Here is a 24,353-nt window from a genome sequence, read left to right on the forward strand (position 1 = left end):
TCGAGAGTCAAACGAAATACCGATCAATTCGAAATTTTCCATAGAAAACAATAGGACCAATCTCGTAATTTGGGCGACTTTAATTAGCGGAGATATTGATTAAAACGTTAGTTAACATAACGTTATTCAGGAATTTTTATTTCTTTCCTGTTGCCATTTGGCATATGGGTGAGCAAGTAAAATTGTAATAATTGTTTTAAGAGATTTTTTTGGCCGCTGTTCAAATCTTAAAACATCGTGTCCATCTAGAATTTCATTTTAAATTAGTTTAAAATTAGTTGCTCTATTCGGACGTAGCCTTTATTTTATCGTCTGTTTTTTCTTTTTTTTACATTCAACGTTCTTAACTCTTTTCAGCATATGAGAGTTGTTTCTTTAGCCATGTTTATTGATTGTAGTGTAAGTTTATCATTCACCGGCCTCATATTTTGGTACATTTAGGATGTGCGACTAATTATGTTTATTTTGTTGGACTTTTTCCCGTCACATGGATGAGTTTTCGAATTGTAATAACTCTTTTTTTCCTTCCTGTTTCTATTTTTGAAATACGGTTTGTATTGTTAAAAGAACATGTTAGATTAAGATTGTTTGGATTTCTTTTATAGTACAGTAAAAATAGGGGTCGGACCCAAACATCCAAAAAAAAAAAGGTAAACCTGGTGCAAATTGTTTATTACCCTCCCAATAAGAACAGGTAAAAAGTCCCACCCCATTGTGCTTCGGGTTTTGGAATGGGGGGCATCTAAAAATTGCAGTTTTGAGTATTTTTTCAGAATTTTTAGAATAAATTTAAAGTGAGAATATTATGTTATACTAAATTTAAAAGCATAAAATTAAAGGTGTTTGACCCCCAAGAGGGATGACAAAACCCACAAATGCTACAGAGCCCCCCTATCCCCGTAAAGCGAAGCAGTACCCCCGAACCCCCCTCCATACATTTCATATGGAAACATTATTTTATGCTAAGAAAATTGTTAGAAATCAAGTGTGTCCATTTTCCAAGAGCGATGATGCACCTCCTCTCAAAGCTACAACACCCCCCCCCCTCTGCCAAATAAAATAAATCCTCAACCCCCCCCCCCCCCCCACCTTTTATTTCAAGTAGAAGTATTATTTCACGCAAATCTAAAATGCATAAATCAGGACTGTCCACCCCATAAGAACAGCAGCTCACGTCCCAAAACGAAATTATGTACTAAAATATTATCCTCCCCCCCCCCACCCCCTCTGATGGTGCACATTTGATTAAATGGCCAGAAAAATAACGCTGAACTGTTTTTTGCTTTCAAATGATTTCTCCTAAGCTTGTAATAAAAAGTCTTCGTTATCAAGATGTTTTTTGGAATCTAGATCCTCAGCAAAATCGTTATTGTTGCAGCTATGTCTAACACAGTTTGTGCATATAATTGAGCACTTCAGCACTTTCAGACTTTTCAAACATTCACTATATCCAATGAACCTCTCAGAGCAAGCACAAGATTTGAGACGCAGAAAGTCTTCTAGAGCAGAAGGCTAGGCTGTTGTAATAGGACGCAGATTATATTTCGGTGTTGCTTTCTTTGCACCCATCAAAAATGACACTAGCTTTCCCATACTTACAAATTTCCTATACACTGCATTGCTGTCATATTTCCTTGAAGCTCACAGATCATTACCAAAAATATCATCAACAGGTATCTTCCATCTATTACATATGAGGCAGTGAGAAGCAAAGGGATGCAAGTGGCAAAATTAAAAATTTGAAGATAACCAGTACAAATGGTTGGTGAACCTCTCCTATATCTTGGGGCAAGAAATGGTCCTAGTAGACCTGGTAGTTGCTTCTATGCAGCATGATTTAGAAAAAAAAATCAATGAAAGTCTACCTAGGATCTTATCTTTAAACGCGTTTTATTCAAAACTTGAAAATGTCCACTTACATCCCTTTGCTTCTCACTGCCTCATATATGACACCAGCTGTTCGTTCTGTGATTTTGGATGAACCTTTTGCTTCAGATAATAGCACTTTAACGATACAGGATTTCTTTCCTTCTGAAACCAGATTCATCGAATACTGATGGAGGATCAGCGCATAACTCGTACCAGAAGTTTTTAGCAATTTGTTATTCCATCTTTACTGTTCATACCATTCGGTGTAAAAGATGGTTTGGGCTTACACATCTTTACAGATAGTAACTACTCTCGTAACAGAAGCTAAAGACATAACTGCTTACCTCCTTTACAAAGAAATGCCACAAATTGTTTGACTTCAATATGATTTGATGTTACTACCCGAACGTTAAAGGTCTTATCGCAACTCACCTTATCATCAGCGAGCAATACCCATACCAACTTGAGAGGGAAGAAACTTCTGGGGCTTTAGAAACGGATTGAGATTTCCAAACTGGGAGACAAAAAGGTGTAAATATTTAGCATTCTATTGCTCATTGCTCTCATCAAGACTTGTTCTATCGTTGAATCACTACAGGTTCTAGACCACCTGAATTTGTCACTGCGTTAGATCGATGGATAGCTGATGTTTGATGTGATAAAAAAAATTTTATCGCATAATGTACTCAAAAGTTTCAGATAGAGTTGCAAGTATATGTCCGCATATTTAGCATAATTCACATAACCAGCTGCGTAAAAGAGAGGTAGCTTGGTGTTTGCAAATGAGAACCCCCACCGACTTAGAGGGTGCAGAATTACAGCATTGCCCGTCTCACTATTGGCAATTCCGGTTTGTCCCACCCTTACGGTGATGGCAAAAGATTGTAGAAAAGTTGAAGTAAGTTAATCAAGAAGAAGTAGGGAAACTTTGGTCAATTTGGACTTTTTTTTTATGCTGCACAGGAATTGTTTTTTCCAGCGCTCTTAACAGTTTAATAACTCCAGTCACAAATAATTTGGTTACTGAGCTCGCTTAGATCTTTTAGAATTATCATTCTGACATTACCATATCATTGTGAGGCATTTTGTACTTCGGAAAAGTTTAAGTCAGGGAACTTTTTTCGTGAACTTCACTGCAAATGTGCACTCACTGTGATTTTGGAATGTAAATTCAGGATCCCCCCCCCCTCAAAGCGATGGCGCACCCCTTAAGTGTGACGGAGTACCCATCAAGAATAAAAGTCCTCAATAAAGAAAGAAATACCCCTTGAAAAAACTGCCTTAAAAATTCCAATGACGCAAAGCTGCTCCATGGACACCCCCCCCCATTCCCCCCCCCCCCCGCCTGTACACCCCGGTTAATTAGAATTTTTTATGTGAGAGTTTATTGTTTTACTATTATAGAGTGGTTTCTGCGAGGTTTCGGAATTTTTTTTAAGTAACAGAAATTATTTTTATTTAAATAGAGGATTATTTCGTCTCCCCCCCCCTCCCCCCAAAACCCGACGCGCAAAGTGCTGGGACTTTTTACCCTTTCTTGCTGGAAGGGTAAGAAGTAATTTGCAACAGGTTTCACTTTTTTTTTTTTTGGATGTTTGGGTTTGGCCATTTTTTGGTCTAATTTTACTGTACTATTAGTGAAACAGAGTTGAACAAAAAAGATTGTTTTTAAGGATTTTAACTAAAGCTAATTTGGAATCTGATGACTTGATATTAAATTAATGCTTATTGGTATTTATTTAGGCTTGGTGCTTTAGTTTCACGTAATCAACCAAAATGTGTGTGTCGTTTTATGTAAAAAGCAATTGTAATTGTACATAAGTAGTTCAGATATAGTCTATCAGATGTAATTCATTTTAATGTGAGCACAGATTATAGTTGATAATGCATACATTTTCATCTTTTGTGCTAATTGAAAATGCTCATAACTTGTATTATTGATAACTATGATTAACGTTACAGAGATTTTTGCCAAAAATAGCTCTACTGGTGTTTTGAAACCTTGGATTACGCGTATTTATTTACTCCTTAGCGCTTTAGAAACTGACGTCAGAGTAATACAAAAACATCAATTGGACATCTCTTTAATTTTTTAAGTAGCCCGTGCAACGCCGGGCATGCAGCTAGTCCACTATAATATTAAAATCTGTTCGCGTCTATCTGTCTGTCTGTCTGTCTGTCTGAAGATCGATCTTCTCGAGAACCACTGCGAATCGAGAGTCAAACGAAATACCGATCAATTCGAAATTTTCCAAAGAAAACAATAGGACCAATCTCGTAATTGTGCGACTTTAATTAGCGGAGATATTAATTAAAACGTTAATTAACATAACGTTATTCAGGAATTTTTATTTCTTTCCTGTTGCCATTTTTCATATGGGTGAGCAAGTAAAATTCTAATAATTGTTTTAAAAGAGATTTTTTTGGCTGCTGTCCAAATCTTAAAACAACGTTTCCTTCTAGAATTTCATTTTAAATAAGTTTAAAATTGGTTGCTCTATTCGGACATAGCCTTTATTTTATCGTCTGTCCTTTTTTATTTTTTACATTCAACGTTCTTCACTCTTTTCAGCTATGAAAGTTACTCCTTTAGCTATTCGCAACTCCAACGAACTATAGGGGGCACTGCAGTCACTGTCTAATGGTGGACGAAAAAACTAAAACAAACGCACGTGGTAACGAAGAAAATGCTAATAAGCCTAGTAAATTTTGTTCGTATGCATGATTTTTTCGCTTTATTCTTTTTAAATTAATTTTCAAAGTCTTGTTGATATTCTGGCCCACGTAGAAAGAAATGAGAATTCAAGAAGCATTACTAAACGTCAAACATTAATGCAAACTTCGTAGTTCTAAGCAGCCATTTTCACGATGTTGAATTCGATATTTATCAATTCTTGATAAAACTAAATAATAATTGTGGCCTGACAAGAATAACAATTAATGCTAGAAAATTTAATATGACATTACAAATTATTACCAAAAGAAGATGATACTTCTTTGCTTTGCTTTGGCTAACGCTTATTGTTTTGCATTTGTAGCTGAGTTATTTCTCTCGAATTCCCGAATCGGTTAATTTAAAATTTTTCTGTTTCGATGTTTCTAATTTCTGCGTTACTATTTAATTATGTCATGTTATGCAAATCATCTACAAAATTCTTACGAATATATGGTGGTAGTTTTCTTTTCAGTTGATTGACCATTATTTCTTTGTACCTATCGAATTCTGTAATCTTACTACCATTTTATTCCACTCATGATAAAAATTTAAAATGGTTTAACTAAAAACGCGAAATCTCGCCAAGGCTTCTTTGCTCGCACAATACTAAAACTATAACCCTAAAAAAATTTGGCGAAACCTTACAGCTGAGAATAAAAGAATAAAATAAATTCTTTCTCAGTTAAACATTTTTCATTTTGTTCTACGATAATATATTCAAGAAAATATTTTGCATACTGTCCATTCCAACTAAATGCTGCTGTAAAATATGGTTAGTTAAATTAATTTAAGAGTAAAAAAAACTCATATTCTTAAAAATTCATACAAAAATTCATACAACATACATTCAACAAATTCCAAGTTTTGTTGTGGGTGGACACTCCCCTCTCTCCCACTTCTCTCAGAAACTTATTTAGTTCAGGTAAAGATTACACACATTATATCAGATCATTTAACAAATAACTGAATCGATTATTTCAGAAAGGGCGTAAGTCGATAGTCCTTTCTGAAATAATCGACTCAACTATAAAACAGCAAACAATAAATTCACAAAATATACAACCAAATTTGTTTTAGATAATAATCAAGATGGAAGTTTTCTACAACATTGTATACGTTTCTTGTTTTCATTTATTTATTACTGCAAGGTTTTTTTTTTTTTTTTGAGCAATCACGATTGCTTATTGTTCTCATTTGACTGTTTTGGCGTGCTATCATTTTATTTTCCCACTAGCACCCTCTGCCAGCACCACCGTCGATCGGCTCCTCACAATGCTGCTCCTATAGCAAAAACCGTCTCCAGGTTGCGTCCATATCCTACACACACACACGTACAAACTCACACACACGAACGCCTACACACACGCCCGTACACACACAGCACTGCATACACAACATGCACACACATACATACATATATACACACACACACGAACGCCTACACACACACACGTACACACACAGCACTGCGTACACAACATGCACACACATGCTAACATACACACACACACACACGCACGCACCCACACACATGCGCCTACACAAACACACACGCGCATACATACACACACACGCTCATGATTGCGAAAAACATAATTTGAATTCAAAATGCCAAAAATTCAAATTAATTATTATTTTTTAATTATAATACTTAATGTGTGAACCAACTCGATAATAGAATCAGTTGTCGTCATAACAAATCATGAAATAAGATTCTGAATGCTCTTCATTTTCATTCTTTTGTCAAGCAAATACTGCGTTGATGAAGCATTTAAACTTCTATCCCCCAAATCGCGTTTACACAAATTTTATACATGATAAACTATTTTAATTTTAACACAACTAGTAGTTACCTAATAATGTTCAGTTGCAATGAGCAGTAACATTTTCATTTCCTTCAATTCATGTTCGGACAGGTACATAACTTCTTAAAGTTCTTTTTGTAAGCTAACGAAATTGGAGAATCTGCGTAAAGGGAAGTTTACAGCTCAGGAATTACTTCAAACTTGTTGGCAGTAAGTATGCCTAGTGGGATAAGTTAATATATCGCAATTAAAATTCTACAAGGCGAGAAAACAAGACAAAGCTTCGGAAAATTCTTCATACATGGTAAGTGAAAGCAAATTCGCTAGAGTGATATTTTAATTCATTCATTTGTTTTGTTTAGGCTTAGCATGGAGATAATAATTTTGTTCAGAACCTTTTCTAAAAAATTGATGCATGTAGATTCACACAGTAAAGAATAGTTAGTTCATTTTACACCTAAGCCATTTTATGACGCTGATTGACATGCAGTTTAAAAAGGAAAAAAAAAAACTACTTGAACGTATTATCTCTTCCAGCCATATAAAACAAATTCGCAATTCTAAAGCTCGAATGTTTCAACTTGCAGACATTTAAGTCAAAGAGGTAAAACATTCCTAAGGTAGAACTAGCCAAAGAGGTAATGAATCCTTTAGACTTAAAAAAAAAATCCATTTCAAGAAAATACGAATGAGAAACCACATTCACACGAAGAAAAAAAAGGTTATGATTTTTTAACACCAGATTTTTTTGTTGTTCAGGCCGCCATTAACCAACGCCGGAGACTGGAGCGCCCCCTATTCGGAACTCCAGCGCTCGAATACGCTACCTTGCGGTGATTTACAAAACTGCAAATGAAACTAAAACATTGCCACGTTGCGTTTCACGTGCGTCTGTTGACGTAAACACAGGCAGTTTGTTCTGAGTATTTATTAACGCAATCGATGTGTCTTAGTTTGCTTTCAGCTACAGAAATTAATTCGTCCCTTAGTAGCATTCTCGAGCTTCTCAAAATAATGTTAGTTTTCATTATTTCCTTAATAATTGGTGAAAGCGAAAATTCTGGATTAACAAACTTGGATAACGTTATACAAGGTAAAAATTTTTATTGTTTTGTATGAATTTGTAAGAATATGGGGTTTTTTTTAATCTTAAATAATTAAACTTACCATATTTTACAGCAGCATTTAGTTGGAATGGACAGTATGCAAAATATTTTCTTGAATATATTATCGTAGAAAAAAATGAATAACCGAGAAAGAATTTACTTTATTCCTTTTATTCTCAGCTGAAAGGTTTCGCCAAATTTGTTTAGGGTTATAGTTTTAGTATAGTGCGAGCAAAGTAGCCTTGGCGAGATTTCGCGTTTTTAGTTAAACCATTTTAAATTTTTATCATGAGTGGAATAAAATGGTAGTAAGATTACAGAATTCGATAAGTGAAAAGAAATAATGGTCAATCAACTGAAAAGAAAACTACCACCATATATCCGTGAGAATTTTGTTGATGATTTGCATAACATGACACAATTAAATCGTAACTCAGAAATTAAAAAAATCGAAACAGAAAATTTTTAAATTAACTGATTCGGGAATTCGAGAGAAATAACTCAGCTACAAATGGAAAACAATAAGCGCTAGCCAAGCAAGGCAAAAAAGTATCATCTTCTTTCGATAACAATTTGTAATGTCATATTGAATTTTCTAGCATTAATTGTTATTCTTGTCAGGCCACAATTATTATTTAGTTTTATCAAGAATTGATAAATATCGAATTCAACATCGTGGAAATAGCTGCTTAGAACTACGAACTACGTAGTTTGCATTAATCTTTGACGTTTAGTAATATGCTTCTTGAATTCTCATTTATTTCTACGTGGGCCAGAATATCCACAAGACTTTGAAAATTAATTTAAAAAGAATAAAGCGAAAAAATCATACGTACGAACAAAAATCACAACACTTTTAGCATTTTCTTCGTTACCATGTGCGTTTGTTTTAGTTTTTAAGTCCGCCATTAGACAATGACTTCAGTGCCCCCTATAGTTCGTTGGAGTTGCGAATAGTTTAGTTGAATTGCGAATATTGAATGAAGTCACGCAGACGATTTTTTGGGGAATTATAATGATTGCAAAATAATTTCAGCATCTCGGCAAATTGCAACTCCAGAGCTCGAATACGCTACCTTGCGGTGATTAACAATACTAAAGAAAAAGGTAAAACATTCCATTCCACATGTTTTCTTTGGAGTAAAGTGTAGGATTCTGACAGTTTGCGGTGTAATGTAATTTCAGAAGAATATAAAAGAAAGCTTCCCACAAACACGATTAAAAATTACTGCCATTCACTAAGCGTCAAAGCAAGTTATAAGTTACGGCATTTGTTTGTTTTACCTTTTTCATCCGCCATTAGATAGTCGCTGCAGCGCCCCCTATAGTTTATTGGAGTTGCGAAATGCAAATGTAATGTTTTCTATTCGCAACTCCAGAACTCGAATAAGCTACTACCTTGCAGTGATTTATTAAATTGCCGAAAAAGGTAAAGCATTGCGTTCCACGTGTTCCATTTTGGGCAAAACAGGCAGTTTGTTATGTATATTTTTTTTTATTTGCGTAATCCATATTTGAAATCGTCACCCGCAACAGCGTAACATCAAAAATGTCTGTTACTCTGAGTACACATTTTATTTATCTTGTTCTGAGTAAATTTGAATAAATATTAGTTTTTCATTTCAATGAAAAAAAGCAGACTTAATAACTTTGGCGGGACACTAGGACCATGCTGAAAAATTACTGCTTTTCCTTAACATAATGCCACATAATTGATTTTAAAAACCTTGTTACTACAGCATCTAACTGAAATGGACAGTAAGCAAACAAATATTCTTGAAAATATTTATCACAGAACGGATTGAAAAATCCAGAAAGAACGTTAAGAATTTGCACAATAAAAATAAAAGCTTGGAATTTTTGTCGTTAAAATAGTGCGCCCACTTTACTTTATTGCTCTGCAAAAGCTGTCATTATCGGTGAAAAAATTTCGCCAAAAATCTGTTTAGGGTTATGGTTTTAGTACTGTGTGAAAGAAGAATGTATCTTGACAAGATTTCGCTTATCAGTTAAATCATTTCCATGACGAATGAATTAAATGCACGATGATTTAAAACAAAACTACCACTGCATATTCGCAACTCCAACGAACTATAGGGGGCACTGCAGTCACTGTCTAATGGCCGACTTAAAAACTAAAACAAACGCATGTGGTAACGAAGAAAATGCTAAAAGTGTTGTGATTTTTGTTCGTATGTATGAATTTTTCGCTTTATTCATTTGAAAAGATTTTTCAAAGTCTTTTGGTTATTCTGCCCCATATAGAAAGAGATTAGAAACCAAAAAGTATTACGAAAGTAAACAATTAATGCAGAACACACAGTAAGTTGTTCTGAAGCAGCCATTTTCACGATGTTGAATTCGGAATTCATAAATTTTTGGTTCGCTTCGAACGGCATTTTCATTTTGAACCGTTTTTTTATACATTAGTACATATTAAGTTCAGTTTCGTGACATTTCCGGCATTTGTTGACATTTTTGTCACATAGTGCACATACGTGGCAGACTGTCAAGAGTAACGTTTAACACTAGATAATTTATTTCTATGACTATATGATTGGATATCCAAAGAAATCATGCATTTAATTCATTCGTCATGGAAATGATTTACCTGATAGGCGAAATCTTGTCAAGATACATTATTCTTTCACACAATTTTAAAACCATAACCCTATAAACAGATTTTTGGCGAACTTTTATTTTTTATTGTTCAAATTCTTAACGTTCTTTCTAGATTTTTCAATCTGTTCTGCGATAAATATTTTCAAGAAAATTTATTTGCATACTGTCTATTTCAGTAGGATACTGTAGTAACAAAGGTTATTTAAATCATTTATGTGGAATTAGGTTAGGGAAAAGTGTCCAGTCAATGTTGTTAAGTTTGTTTTTTTTTTTTCATCGAACTGAAAAACTGATATTTATTCAAATTCACTCAGAACAAAATAAATAAAATGTGTACTCACAGTTTATATATGGTGGTAGTTTTCTTTTCAGTTGATTGACCATTATTTCTTTTTACTTATCGAATTCTGTAATCTTTCTATCATTTTATTCCACTCATGATAAAAATTAAAAATGGTTTAACTAAAAACGCGAAATCTCGCCAAGGCTACTTTGCTCGCACAATACTAACACTATAACCCTAAACAAATTTGGCGAAACCTTTCAGCTGAGAATAAAAGGAATAAAGTAAATTCTTTCTCGGTTAAACATTTTTCATTTTGTTCTACGATAATAAATTCAAGAAAATATTTTGCATACTGTCCATTCCAACTAAATGCTGCTGTAAAATATGATTAGTTAAATTAATTTAAGAGTAAAAAAAACTCATATTCTTAAAAATTCATACAAAACAGTAAAAAATTTTACCTTGTATAACGTTATCCAAGTTTGTTAATCCAGAGTTTTCGCTTTCACCATTTCTCAACATATTTTAGAAGGAAATAAGGAAAACTAACATTATTTTGAGAAGCTCGAGAATACTACTAAGGGACGAATTAATTTCTGTAGCTGAAAGCAAACTAAGACACATCGATTGCGTTAATAAATACTCAGAACAAACTGCCTGTGTTTACGTCAACAGACACACGTGGAGCGCAACGTGGCAATGTTTTAGTTGCATTCGCAGTTTTATAAATCACCGCAAGGTAGCATATTCGAGCGCTGGAGTTCCGAATCCGTGAGCATTTTGTAGATGATTCACACGGCATACCATGACAGAATTTTATCATTTAGTTGAGAAATAGAAACATGAAACAGCGAGAATTAAAATAAACCTATTCGAAGAAACAACTCAATTACGTAAATAAAACAATGAAATAATCATCTTCCTCTTTTGATATTCAATCATTTAGTCACAGAAATAAATTATCTAGTATTGAATGTTACTCTTGACAATCTTACGGTCACGTATGTGCACTATATGTGACAAAAATGTCAACAAATCCCGGAAATGTCATGAAACTGGACATAATAAAAACTAATGTATAGAAAAAAACAGTACAAAATGAAAACGTTGTTCGAAGTGAACCGAAAATTTAGGAATATCGAATTCAACATCATGAAAATGGCTGCTTCAGAACAACTTACTCTGCATTTTGTATTATTTTTTTACTTTTGTAATACTTTTTGATTTCTCATCTCTTTCTTCATGGGTCAGAATAACCAAAAGACTTTGAAAAATCTTTTCAAAAGTATGAAGAACAAAATAATCATACATACGAACAAAAATTTCTGTCATTTACTAAGCTTGGAAGCAATTTACAGTGGCTCCCAAAAGTGTTCGTACACTTTGAAATTTTTTAGTAAAACCAAAATAACGCGAAACTGAATTCGAATATGAAGTTCAATATTTTTTCACATCATTCCTATGTCATTCTAAATACAACCCATTGGTTTTTTCAAAATATTGACGGATCTTTTTTTCGAAATGGGTCAGAAAACGAAGAGACAAAGAAATAACACGCCACAAAATTCATCGTACACTCAAATATTTTCGAATAAATTCATGATTAAAATTATCATATGTCGTTTTATTAATATTTTTGCATTGTGTTGACCCTTATAAGTCATTTGGCTTTAATTTTTTTGTTTATTTATTCCTTAATATTGTGCTTATTACTGTAAAAAGGCTGGTATTCGTAAAAAACAACAAACACCATTCAAAGTTTGAATTTTTTTCCCACAGTAGTGGTAAATTGGTTTGAAATGTCTCTAAATTAGTTAATTTATTTGGTTGTATAGTAAAGTGCTCGATAAAATGCTTTAAAGAAAGGAATCGGACCGAAAACAAGGTAAGAAAAGGTCAACCGGCAAAGTTGACAAAACGTGGTCGGAGATTTAAAGTTAAAAAAATTATGAAAAATACACATTTGAGTGTTGTAAAAGTTTTTGCAGAGTTAAATGAAACATTTTACATTTAATTTTCACCTAAAATTGTTCGCCAAGTTCTCTGATTAGCTGGAATAAATGGGACCTCTTCCCGCAGAAATTTTCTTGGTCGTGCGTAAAACAGAAAGCTTACGCTTTTCGTCGCAAAATCAATGATAAATAAGCTAAAATCATTTTAGAATCATGTCTTACTTACAGATAAACATTAATTTAACATTTTTGGTTAAATTGTTGTATAATTGTAAGTAGAAGAAAAAATTAGGAACTTAATCTTAAGAACTTATTTGGATCAGTTTATCAGGACGGTGGAGGTGTTCTAGCGTGAGGGTGCATATCAGCATCAGGACTTGGTAGTTTGTAATTTTTTGATGAAATAATGAATCATGCTGTTCCTTTAAATATTTTAAAAACCAATTTTGAACTCTTAGCCAAAAATTTGGTTATTGGAAACAACTTCGTTTTTTATCAAGATAACGATAAGAAGCACATGGTTTTCAACGTTTGCGTCTAGTGCCTCGAAAATTGTCCTTAAGTTTAGAAAATACTCTCTTAATCTCCAGATTTTAACTTAATGTAACGTATTTAGAGATACCTGGAGGCTAGATTACGAAAATAGGGCTTTAAGACAAAAATAGAGTTAGAAACAGTGAGACTCGAAGTGTGGTTGAACACTTACTCAGAAATTACGCAAAAAAAAAGAAAGAAAAAGAATGAAATCTATTCCCAGACGTTTAAAAGGTGTTATGAATACTGTATGATATTCTACTAATTAATAACTTAATCAAAAGTTAGATTATTCAATGGTATATAGACATTTTATAAAGTGTACGAAGACTTTTGTGAGATAAAATTTCCGGCACTTTTTGGTTTTTGATTTTTAAAAATTAAGTTTTAATATTTTTTAAAAACTTTTCATGTAGTTTTGTTAAAAATTGATCATAGATTTTAAAATTAAATACCTATTCCGAAATATTAATTCTAACCAATGGATTGGGGCCTATTTCGTTGAAAGTCGTAGGTGTACGAAGACTTTTGGGAGACACTGTATGTTACGGCGTGTGCTCGTTTTACCTCTTTCATCCGCCATCAAACAGTATCTGCAGCGTCCCCCATAGTTTGTTGGAGTTGCGAATATCAAACAACCGAAATGTGTAAAATCATATTTCACATTTAAGTAAAAAATATGGTTTTCAATCGACGCATTTTGTGTGAATGAAAGGTGTTTTTTGTGGAAGAAATTCATTCGATTAAAACTTAAAATTAAAAAGGCTTCATACTATCAACTTCTTCAAAATTAATAGATTATTCAATGTATTCAATCTCGGATTAAATCTCTCTCTCGTGTGCGTTTTAATACTTCTTTTTCTATTTTTTAATTCAACAATTTAAACGCAATATTAATATTTTCAAAATAACTAATTAATAAAAAAAATGGAATACCTACATTCAGCTTTAAAACATGCTTCTTTGAAATGCTCTTTTTCACTTATCAAAGAATGAAATATCGAGTAAAAAGCAAATCCAGTTTTAATATTTTTTTAAACATATAATTTAGCGTAGTACACAAAAGTTTATATTAATATAGATTATAGATCATTGATCGCTGGACCGTTTTCAAAATGACAAGTGGGAAATAAAATGTTCGTTGAATTATTTGAATAGTTCTAGTTGTTACTATTAACCGTGTCATTTCTAACCGCAATTTCAATATCTGAGCTTCTTAGTGTATGACAAATTGAATATTTGTATTTTAAGTAACTTATAAAATTTTTAAAAAAGGGTAACATTTTCAATATTCGGAGTTCTATAGCTTGAAAATGCCCTCCTGCACTGATTTAAGAAATTAACGAAATATTGGTTTTTAACGGAATAAATAATTTGTGCGGACAATGCAGCTATCTCACTGGGTGGGTTATCTCCTACGTAAGTGGATCGGTCTTGGTATTACCTCTTTCAGAATCCATTAGTCAGAGACTGAAGCACCTCCTATAGTGTGTTTAAGTAACAAACTAGGATTATGATTAGAATAACAAAAAAGAAAAAAAGATTAGTTAAAAGATTTTAGTTTCAAAGTTTTCAGTTTCTGGAAGTCTACCACTTTTGCAATAAAAGAGATGAATTCAAAAGAACGCATATTCGTGCTCAATTTCTGTTTCTTACACACAAAAAGTGTAAAATGTAAAACTAGTACTTACTTAACTTTTCTCAAAGTTTCAAATTATTAATTGCATTCTTGTGTGACACATTCTCAATTCTACGAAACAAAATTGCGAGAAACCGAAATGTCAATGAAATTCAGACAGCCATTAAAAGGAAAATTGAGTTAACACACCTAGTCCACAATCGAATTTGGATGTAAGTGCGAATTTGAAAGCACACTTGTTAGGTCTCTAAAGCAATGTTTAATGCTTAATGCAATAAAAAAAATACGTCTTTGCATAAAATCTAATAGAGAGAAATTTTATGCTTTTTTTTTTAAAAAAAGAAAGCATTTTACATTTCCGTTCGAAGACTTAAAGAAAAAACTTGTTACTCCCAATCATTTTAACATTTTTGTAAATATTTTAAAAGTTAAATGACATTTCATTGTGTCAACTATTCAGAAAAACGCCAAAAGATATTTGAAAAAAACCTTTACGTATGTTGAAAGTGATAATTCTCAGTATAATATTTTGATACTTAATTACAAAATACTGAATTGTGTGTCATCAACCGTTTGATGTTTTAGAACTAAAGGAGGGGAACCAGTTTAGACGGGTCAAAAATCCACTTTTTTTTAATGTCATAAAATGTTAGTAAAACTATTAAAGAATATTTTGCTAAAATATCAGTGAAAAATTAGTTCCGATGCTATGAGCACTTAAATCAAAGTGACTGTAGAGATTCGAAAACGTTCACAGAATTTTTTTTCAAACGCGTTTTTCTCGAAACAACTTTTTTTTAACTGGTGGGCAGTCTAGCTCTAAGAGTTATTGACCAATCGTTGTGAAAATTTGTGTGAATACTCTTTATTTAATGTTTACGCCTGTTCCTCTGTATGAACCTAACTCTTTGATGATAATATTTAAATATATATATATATATATATATATATATATATATATATATATATATATATATATTTTAATGCTAGAAATGTGAAAAGAAATGGTAGGAAAACATAATATTGTAACCAAACACCTCAAAAACGTACAATTTTCAACTTTTTTACTCACAATTAAATTCATATTCTTAGGAAATATGTTGTTTACGAGAAAGAAAAATTTTATTGATTACAGCCAAAAATTATGTCTTCGGTAATGTCCACCAGCAACAAGCTCTGATGGCGACTGTCCATGGATAGCAGCTTCTAACTCCACTAATTCTGGTGGAAATAACTTCAAAAAAATTAGAAACTGTACATCAAAAGATGTACAAAATATCCTCTAAGTTTGAAAAAAGTCTGATTATTTCTTTTTTGTTAAAAAAATTCACGAAAAGCGCTAAAATTTTGGACTCTCCTAAACTGGTTTCTCCTTAAAAGTAATTTAGACTGTCAAGTTGCCAACAGTAATGGCCAAACATTAAGAGAAAATATAATACAGGCGGGCCAAAATTATTGGGCACATTTCATGCTTGAAAACAATTTGCTACAATAAATTGAGATACGTACATGTTTGTGATTTTTATTGGAATGATCACGTTAAACAGTTTTATGCAAAAACATTTAGAACATTTAAAAACATTATTTTACAAAACATTACATTTGCGAGTACATGACACGAAAGCATTTCTCTGGGAAATTTACCGATTGCATCAGTCTAAAAATGACCGTCACGATCACTCGGCATTACACCTTTATTTTTTTTTTCTTTTGGGGTTTTTTGAAGGATTAAATGTGTAGGGGAGGGTAGGCCACAATGAGACATGGATTGCTATTAGACATTCTAAATTCAAAAATAAATACAATTCTGACAGTTACCACCACCCAGGAGGAGTAAACATAACCGAAATGCTTCCCAGAATTCCTAGTCCCATGCTGTTATATGCTTTTGTTTTGTAGAAAAATATTAGTTACTGTTTGGACACACTGAAAGTTATTTTGGATATTTTTTTGCAACTATCATAATCTTGAAAAACTTCAACAGTTAAGCTAAGTGTTGTAGTTTATGTTGTTTCTGACACTTTAATCTTCTATTATTCAACTATATTATTTTTAACTCATGGTTTATTTTAATGATATGAAGCAAAAATCTTTATTTTGTTGTTTGGGCCACAATGAGACAATTTTTTGGACCTCAATGAGACGTCTCATTGTAGCAAGTGCAAGTAGCAGTAAGAAAGTGTAAAATACTTATCTTCTTGTTTTAGTTTGCAAAAAAGAAATTTAACAATAAAAAATAGGCTTGGTTTAAAAATATTTATATTGTTATTAATTATTACAAGTTACCCGGGACCTTAAAGAAGGGGATTTTGTCTTAGCTCAATTCCCTTTGAGTGAAAAAAACTCAAGCCGGCGTACTTTCTATAAATATGCATCTGTCATTGCAAAGTATTCTAAAATGAGGTAGATTTATAGTGCTGCCTGAAGAGTTTTAGCTCTTCTAAAAACAAATTCATTTATATAGATAACGATATTTTGAACATTAGCATCCAAGATATACTCTGGGAAAACTGCCTCAGCCAGATATCCATTCAGAAGGGAGAGTGCTTATAATGCAATTTCCAGGATGTAGGGGAAACCCGGGCAACGTGAATACCTTAAGCTTTTCTTGATTATTGTCGTTTAGCTATAATTTTAGAAATTGAAACAAATGTTTATAATCAGTCTTCATTTAATGAACTTGCGTACTGCAATAACAGTTGTCCTTAATATTAATTACACTATTAGATATAAGGCCAGTTTTCAACAATGGCATAAATATCCACTTTGCCCAACACCCCGGGTAAAGTGGATTCGTTACTAGGGCAAAGCGAACAGCAACATTATTTGTCATGAAACTAAACATTAAAAATAAAATAACCATCCAAAATTAAAGCAACATATCCGAAAAACATTTTTTTTTTTGCTACAATGGTAATTACTGTAGTTATTGCAAACAAAGAAATTAAATTTAAAAATAAAATAAACGTCGAAAATAAAAGGAACATATTTAAAAACATTTTTTTGTTGCAGTGCTAATTATTGTTGTTATTACAAACAAAGAAACTATACTTAAGAATAAAATAAGCATTGAAAATTAAAGGCTCTTATTAAAAAGCATTTTTCTACAATACTCAAATTATTGCAGTAATTATTGTAACAAGCAAAGAAAAGTCAACATCCAAAATTTAGGAGCATATAAAAAAGAAAAAAAAAAACATTTTTCTTCCACAATACTAATCATTTCAGTTATCACAAACAAAATCATTACCATATTAGAATGCTGAACACTCTTTATGACACCACTGAGTACAAATACATTGTATCCTGTTTTCCATTGGCTGATCATCTTCTTCAATGAACATTTTATCATAGAAAATGCACCTTACATCATCAAATTTCTTTACTTCCTTCTTCTTATCATTCTCTTATGCAGTCCTATGTTTTGTTGCATTGATTTTTGATTAGTCTTTTTGGTACTTGGTCTTTTTAATAGTCTTCTGAGAAGCTTTAGTCGAAACTTCATCTAGTAACTTCATGACAGTCTTTTTGGATTTTTCAAATTTTTGTCTCTGACTGTCCTTTAGTGGAATACTTCTCTGGAGTGCAGATATCTGTAGTTTTTGTTTACGTGTTGTCATTGGTTTAACAGGCTGAGGAATAGGTAGTAAAACTGAATGACTGTAATAGTTCGTAGAACATCCAGGTTTGGGTGAAGCGCCGGGAACATCATTTCCTTGAATTTATTCTGTTGTTTCAGATCCTATGGGAGTATAAGGACGGTCTTCAATGGTAGTATTGTCTTTAGATCTTAATATTGAGGGACTTCCAGGTTCGGATGAAGTGACTTTTTATGACCGGGCAAAGTGAATAAGGTATTCACTTTGCCCAATCCGCTTTGCCCTTCAGGTACATTTTTGAGGTTACTAAAAATTACTAAAAAAAACCAAAGCATTTAAACTCGTCGTCTACGGATAGTTGAAAGCTACAGATCGTACATCAAATCCTACTCATAACAAAGAACATGTCACAAATAGTATTAAAGTTATAAAAGAAACACTAACCTCTGTAAACTAATATTATTTTCCCCAAAACATACTTTGTTCGCTCGCTGGCGTCGCGTGAGGGGAACTCGTCCCGACGTGTTTGCCCCACACGGAGCGGCAACAGGCGACCGTTGCTATGACAACGCGGCTGCCGACCAACTAATTATTTGGGAGTTAAAGGCGAAATTCGCTATGCCCGGGATATCCACTTTAGCAGGGTTTCCCCTATTAATACTGTTGAAAAACACCAAAATTTAACCTTTGCTTATTTTGTTAAAATACTTTACTGAATTGTTTAAATGTAGTACTGAAATGTTGAAATGCTGTTGCAAAACGCTTTTTAATAACTCTGTACCGAATTAAGTTTCTTTAATAAACTAGCTAAAGGTACTTATTTTGCAAACTTTAAGCAAAAATACAGTGATTATTCAGCTGTCCCTTTGTGGCCCTACTTAATGTCTGATAGTGGCACATCACTGGGCCACAATAAGACACTTTTCATCGAATTTATAAAGCCTCATAAAAAAAAATTTTCTTACATCAAATGGGCTAAATTTGGTGCAATGTACTATAATTTGATACCTTTAATACAATCAAATATGTTTCTGTGCTTTAGAACTCACCAATATACGAAAAATGAAAAATATGTGTTTTTTGTCTCATTGTGTCCCACCCTCCCCTACAACTCTAGTTCTGGATACCAATGAGCGAATACAACGAATCAATAAGTCAATGAAGAAATGCTTTCTGAAATAGCGTAAAATTTAATATCGGCTAGATAGTTTGCGTGTGACAAAAGGAGTTCATGTTCAACTATGATGTTTCAAATTCTGTTATATAAAACTGTTTTACTTTGTCTTACTGATAAAAAAAGAGCATGTAGGAATCTCAATTAGTCCTTTTACTTTTTCAAACATGAAATGAGCTTATTGCTTTTCGTACGATCGGGTTTTTTTTTTTTTTTTCCATCATTCTAAAATCAAGTTTGAGAAGTTTAAAACTGAACTGATTCAGAAATATAGTCCGACATCAAGAATCTGAAGGCTAGAAAGAAATATGTACGGGGTGCAGCAGAAACGTGCATTGTTCGTCATTTGGCTCATGTCCAAAGCACAAAAGCATATTCTTTAAGTTCAGCTTCTTCATTATGATCGTTCATCAGTCGTCCTACCTCTGTAAAGCCATTTTTGATAAATCTTACTAAATTACTTTCTTACAGAACAATATGAACTTTTACATTTTCAGCTAACTGAATGTTTGAGAAATTTTTTGAAAACATGAATATTCGGTGAACCGGATAAGTCGTATACGAATAATTGGACGTTTAGTGTACCTTTGCAAGCTCTGAAATACATACTGTCGTGGAAAGATAAAGGGCAGTATCTACAAATTTTTAGTTTTTCATTTTTTGTTTGGATTTTTGTCAGCATTAGCTTTTTTGTACGAGCTAGCTTATTTGGTTTCCACTAAAAATAAAGCAAGAAGAAAACGTCAAATTCCAACTTTTCCCAATTGTTAGTGTGAAATCCAAAACGAGTTCCTTCAAATATCTCATAACTCATTTCATCATATACTTCACTTTACCTGCCCACGGCAGCGTAGACCTCGGAACTTAGAACATTTCAGCACCTTCACCTCAAAGTTTCGGAAAAAGTTATTCAATTTTACGAATGGTATCATTGGGTAAAGTGGTAAATGAGTCAAAGCGGTTACGCACAAAGTAAGAGGCTGTAGTTTTGAAATAAATATTCGTTTAAGTATAAAAATTTTAATTTTCGAATTTAACAATTGGATCGTTTCCGAAATTTTAAAAGTTTTTTTTTTTTTCTGAGCAAGCATGCAGGATCACTTTGTAAATAATTTGACTATTTTTAATATTTTTAAAAAATTACTTTAATCGGTGCGCTTTTATTGTTCGCGCTTCCGCCGATGACATCACAAATGATGAAATGCCGTTCATAGCACAATATTTAATTATCTTCTTTACTCACATGTGTTGGCAACGATATGGTTGATAGCAAGCGTAGAGCGCAATATTTAATTCGCGTCTTGATTTTCATAACTTGGAAACGCGGTAGACAGATTCGCCAAAGTACAAAATTTATGAAATCATAAAGACCAAGCCTTATTTTCAGAATTGGACAATTAAAAAAATTCATTAAAAATTAAGCGTTGAGAAAATAAAAGTTTTTTTCTCGCTCCCTTTTTTTTTTTTTTTTTTTTTTTTTTTTTTTTGCTTTAATTTTAATGACTAAAAGTAGTACGTTTGACTGAAGCAAACAACCCCATTCGAAACTGCATCTTAAGTTTAAAATTTTACTACTGGCAGTACTTGACGTAATGAAAGCAGTCGTTTGGTTCGCGAATGAAACCATAGACTAATAATAAGACTAATTATTATTCCATGCATGAAACGCTTTAAAATATGAACTTACTTTCAAAGGACTACCTGTGCAGACAATTTTGAAATAAACTATTTTTAATGGCTTTGCATATATTTTCTTTAACTATAACCACTTTGCTCCATGTTGTGACCATTTTATCACACCCAATGGGGTAAAGTGATCATAAATAAATGTGAAAAAGAAAGTATTATAAGACAACTTAAATCATTTTTTCTTCCTAAAAATTAATGCACCGTGTTCTTTATTAATGTTATATAAAATAACAGAAAAAAAAGTTCATGGGTTTAAAGAATTTCTATTGTTGATCAATCACGATTGCTTATTGTTCTCACTTGACTCTTTTGATGTCCTTTGATTTTATTTTTCCGCCAGCACCCTCTGCAGCATCACCGTCGACCGGGTCCTCACGATGCTGCTCCTATAGCGAAAGCCGTCTCCAGGTTGCATCCATGTCTTACACACACGTACGCACACACACACACACAAACATACACACACACACATACACTTACACACACAATTACCCACACATTCATGCCTGCACACAGACACAAACACATATGCCTACACACATACACATACCCCCCCCACACACACATTCATAAACACAACTACCCACACACTTATGCCAGCACACAGACACAAACACACATGCCTACACAAACACATATGCCTACACACACATACACATCCCCCACCACACACACACATTCTTATACACAACTACCCACACACTTATGCCAGCACACAGACACAAACACACATGCCTACACACACATACACATACCCCCTACACACATACACATACCCCTACACACAAACACACATATCCCCCGCACACAAACACACACGCCTACATACACAAACTCGTGATTGCGAAAAACATAATTTGAATTCAAGATGCCAAAATTCAAATTAATTTTTTTTTTTTTTTATATTCGCCTAAACTGAAAAAATTGAATATTATGACGATTTTTCCTCACCTTATATTTTGTGATCCCTAATCATGCTTCTTGCGCCAAAATTTATTCAACATTAATTCATACTTTGAAATGGATTGTGGGGAAAAAACTTAGGGATTCACATGTAAATTCACGCTTTGAAAGTGCAAAAAGACGCTAAGAAAAATTCGATTCTACCTTAGTAATCTATCGTGCTGAGCTACTTCATTGTTTTTGGAAACAGCAAACAGAAATTGCACGATTGAATCAATTATTTGCTACGGCAATAAAAAAAAAAGAGGGGGATCTAGAAAATCCTGAAGAGGAAATAGAATAATAAATGTAATTTCAAATACATTAAAAAGACTCTCAATTACTCTATTTTTAGGAACTATTTTTTTTTTCTGCTTAGTAATAATATAGACTTCATATATAGAGTGGCAGGGAAAAAGTTAAAACTTTTATTGTTGGCAGAAACAAACGTGCCAGTTTTATAAAAACATTACTTTCAAAAACTGAAACCTTGAAAGATAAATATAGTGTTTCTTGTCAAATACACGCATATACATAAAGAATAATACCAAAATAACAAAGGGGAAATGGAGAAATTCAAAGGTCTACCGAGTTATCTTTCTCGACGAAAAATAAATATTATATATTCTGATAAATAAAGGGACTAGAAGTGAGTTACGTGCCTGCAGAAGTTCAAATGCTACGTGTATTCTTCAAATTTTACAGTAGGCTGTGGGAGAGAGCAGGTCTTTTTACTCGGTATCAGATAATGTTTTTTATTTTAATGCGTAATCAAAGGTATGATAAATCCGCAAAACTTAATTATCTGTAGTTAAGCACTGGTTACTACAACCACGTGTTTTGGTTTTACAAGGAACGCCTTTTCAACGCAAAAACAAGTTATCTTGAGGGGAAAAGACAGTTTTTTCATCCATAAGCACTTTTTCAAAGCCAACTCATTTTGAAACAGAAGTATGGTACAGGAAAATAACAAAGACTGCATTTCTCTCTCTCTCTCTCTCTCTCTTTTTTTTTAGTTTACTGATTTTAGATATCTTCTAATTCAATCGTATACAGCTTAAACTGAGCATTAAAATTTTATTCACATCTTTTAAAACTTTTTCTTTTAATGATTTCATTTCATTTTCCTATGGCTGTTTTCTGATCATTCAGCGAAATTACACTTTTTTCGAAAAAATAATAATACCGTGGAAAAAATTATTTTCTCTGTTTCGTTACCTCTATCCATAGTTAAAACTTGTACCCCACTAACTCCAAATAAATTTACTTTATTAATTTAACAAAAAATAGCTTAAATTCATTTTTTACCCTTTACACGTAAACATGTCATCCTTTGTTCGATATTATTTGCTCAAATATTTAAACTTAACCACACTTTTTTCAAGAATACATTGATATATGTAAGTAAAATAATGTCGGCGCTCCATTATTTATCCGTTATTGATAAACTTGTACACCAGTGACTTTTAATAAATTAATTTAATAAACTTTTAAGATACATCGATTTTGAATTTCAGTATTCAAAAATTTTATTTAAATGAATTCTTGGTACATTAATTTCGGTAACGGCGTTCTTTCTTTCTCACCCCTTCAGAATACGGCTCGTGGAGAAATGAAATATTTATTAGTGATTAGGTTTTAAAGGATAAAAAGAGGGAAATTCTATGTACTGTAATCAAATTTATCAGTCTTCATGCTCGCTATTTTATTTGCTTCAATGAACACAAATATAATTTCCAATATTTAATTTCCATACGCAAACTCCGCGCAAAGAAGTAAATATATGATAAGATCAGAATATTTTCAATCTGAAAGCGATATATCTCCAAAATATATTTTTGAATATTCTACTTTTTATTTATGCCATTTGCTCTTAGAGGTTTCTTTCAAAAGGAAAAAACAGTGCATTTCATTTCTTTTGTAAAGAGTTTTCTGATTTCTTTCTTTTTTTTGAGCAATCACGATTGCTTATTGCTTTCATTTGACTGTTTTGATGTCCTATCATTTTATTTTCCCACCGCCACCCTCCGCACCATCACCGTGGACCGGCCGCTTCACGATGCTGCTCCTATAGCGAAAGTCGTCTCCAGGTTGCATCAATATCCTACACTTACACGCATACATACACGCACGTGCAAACAAACACATACATACACCTACACCCATACACAAACACATACACACACACGTATACATACAGACACCTACACATACACACACACCTACACACAACTACCCACACACTCATGCCTACACACACATACACATCCCCCCCCCACCACAAACACTCATACACACAACTGCCCACACACTCATACCTGCACACAGGCACAAACACACACACACACTCGTGATTGCGAATAACATAATTTGAATTTCAGATGTCAAAATTCAAATTATTTTTTTTTGTAATAATGGCG

The sequence above is a fragment of the Uloborus diversus genome, chromosome 4 (genome assembly GCF_026930045.1).
Source record: "Uloborus diversus isolate 005 chromosome 4, Udiv.v.3.1, whole genome shotgun sequence".
In the NCBI taxonomy this organism is placed as follows: domain Eukaryota; kingdom Metazoa; phylum Arthropoda; class Arachnida; order Araneae; family Uloboridae; genus Uloborus; species Uloborus diversus.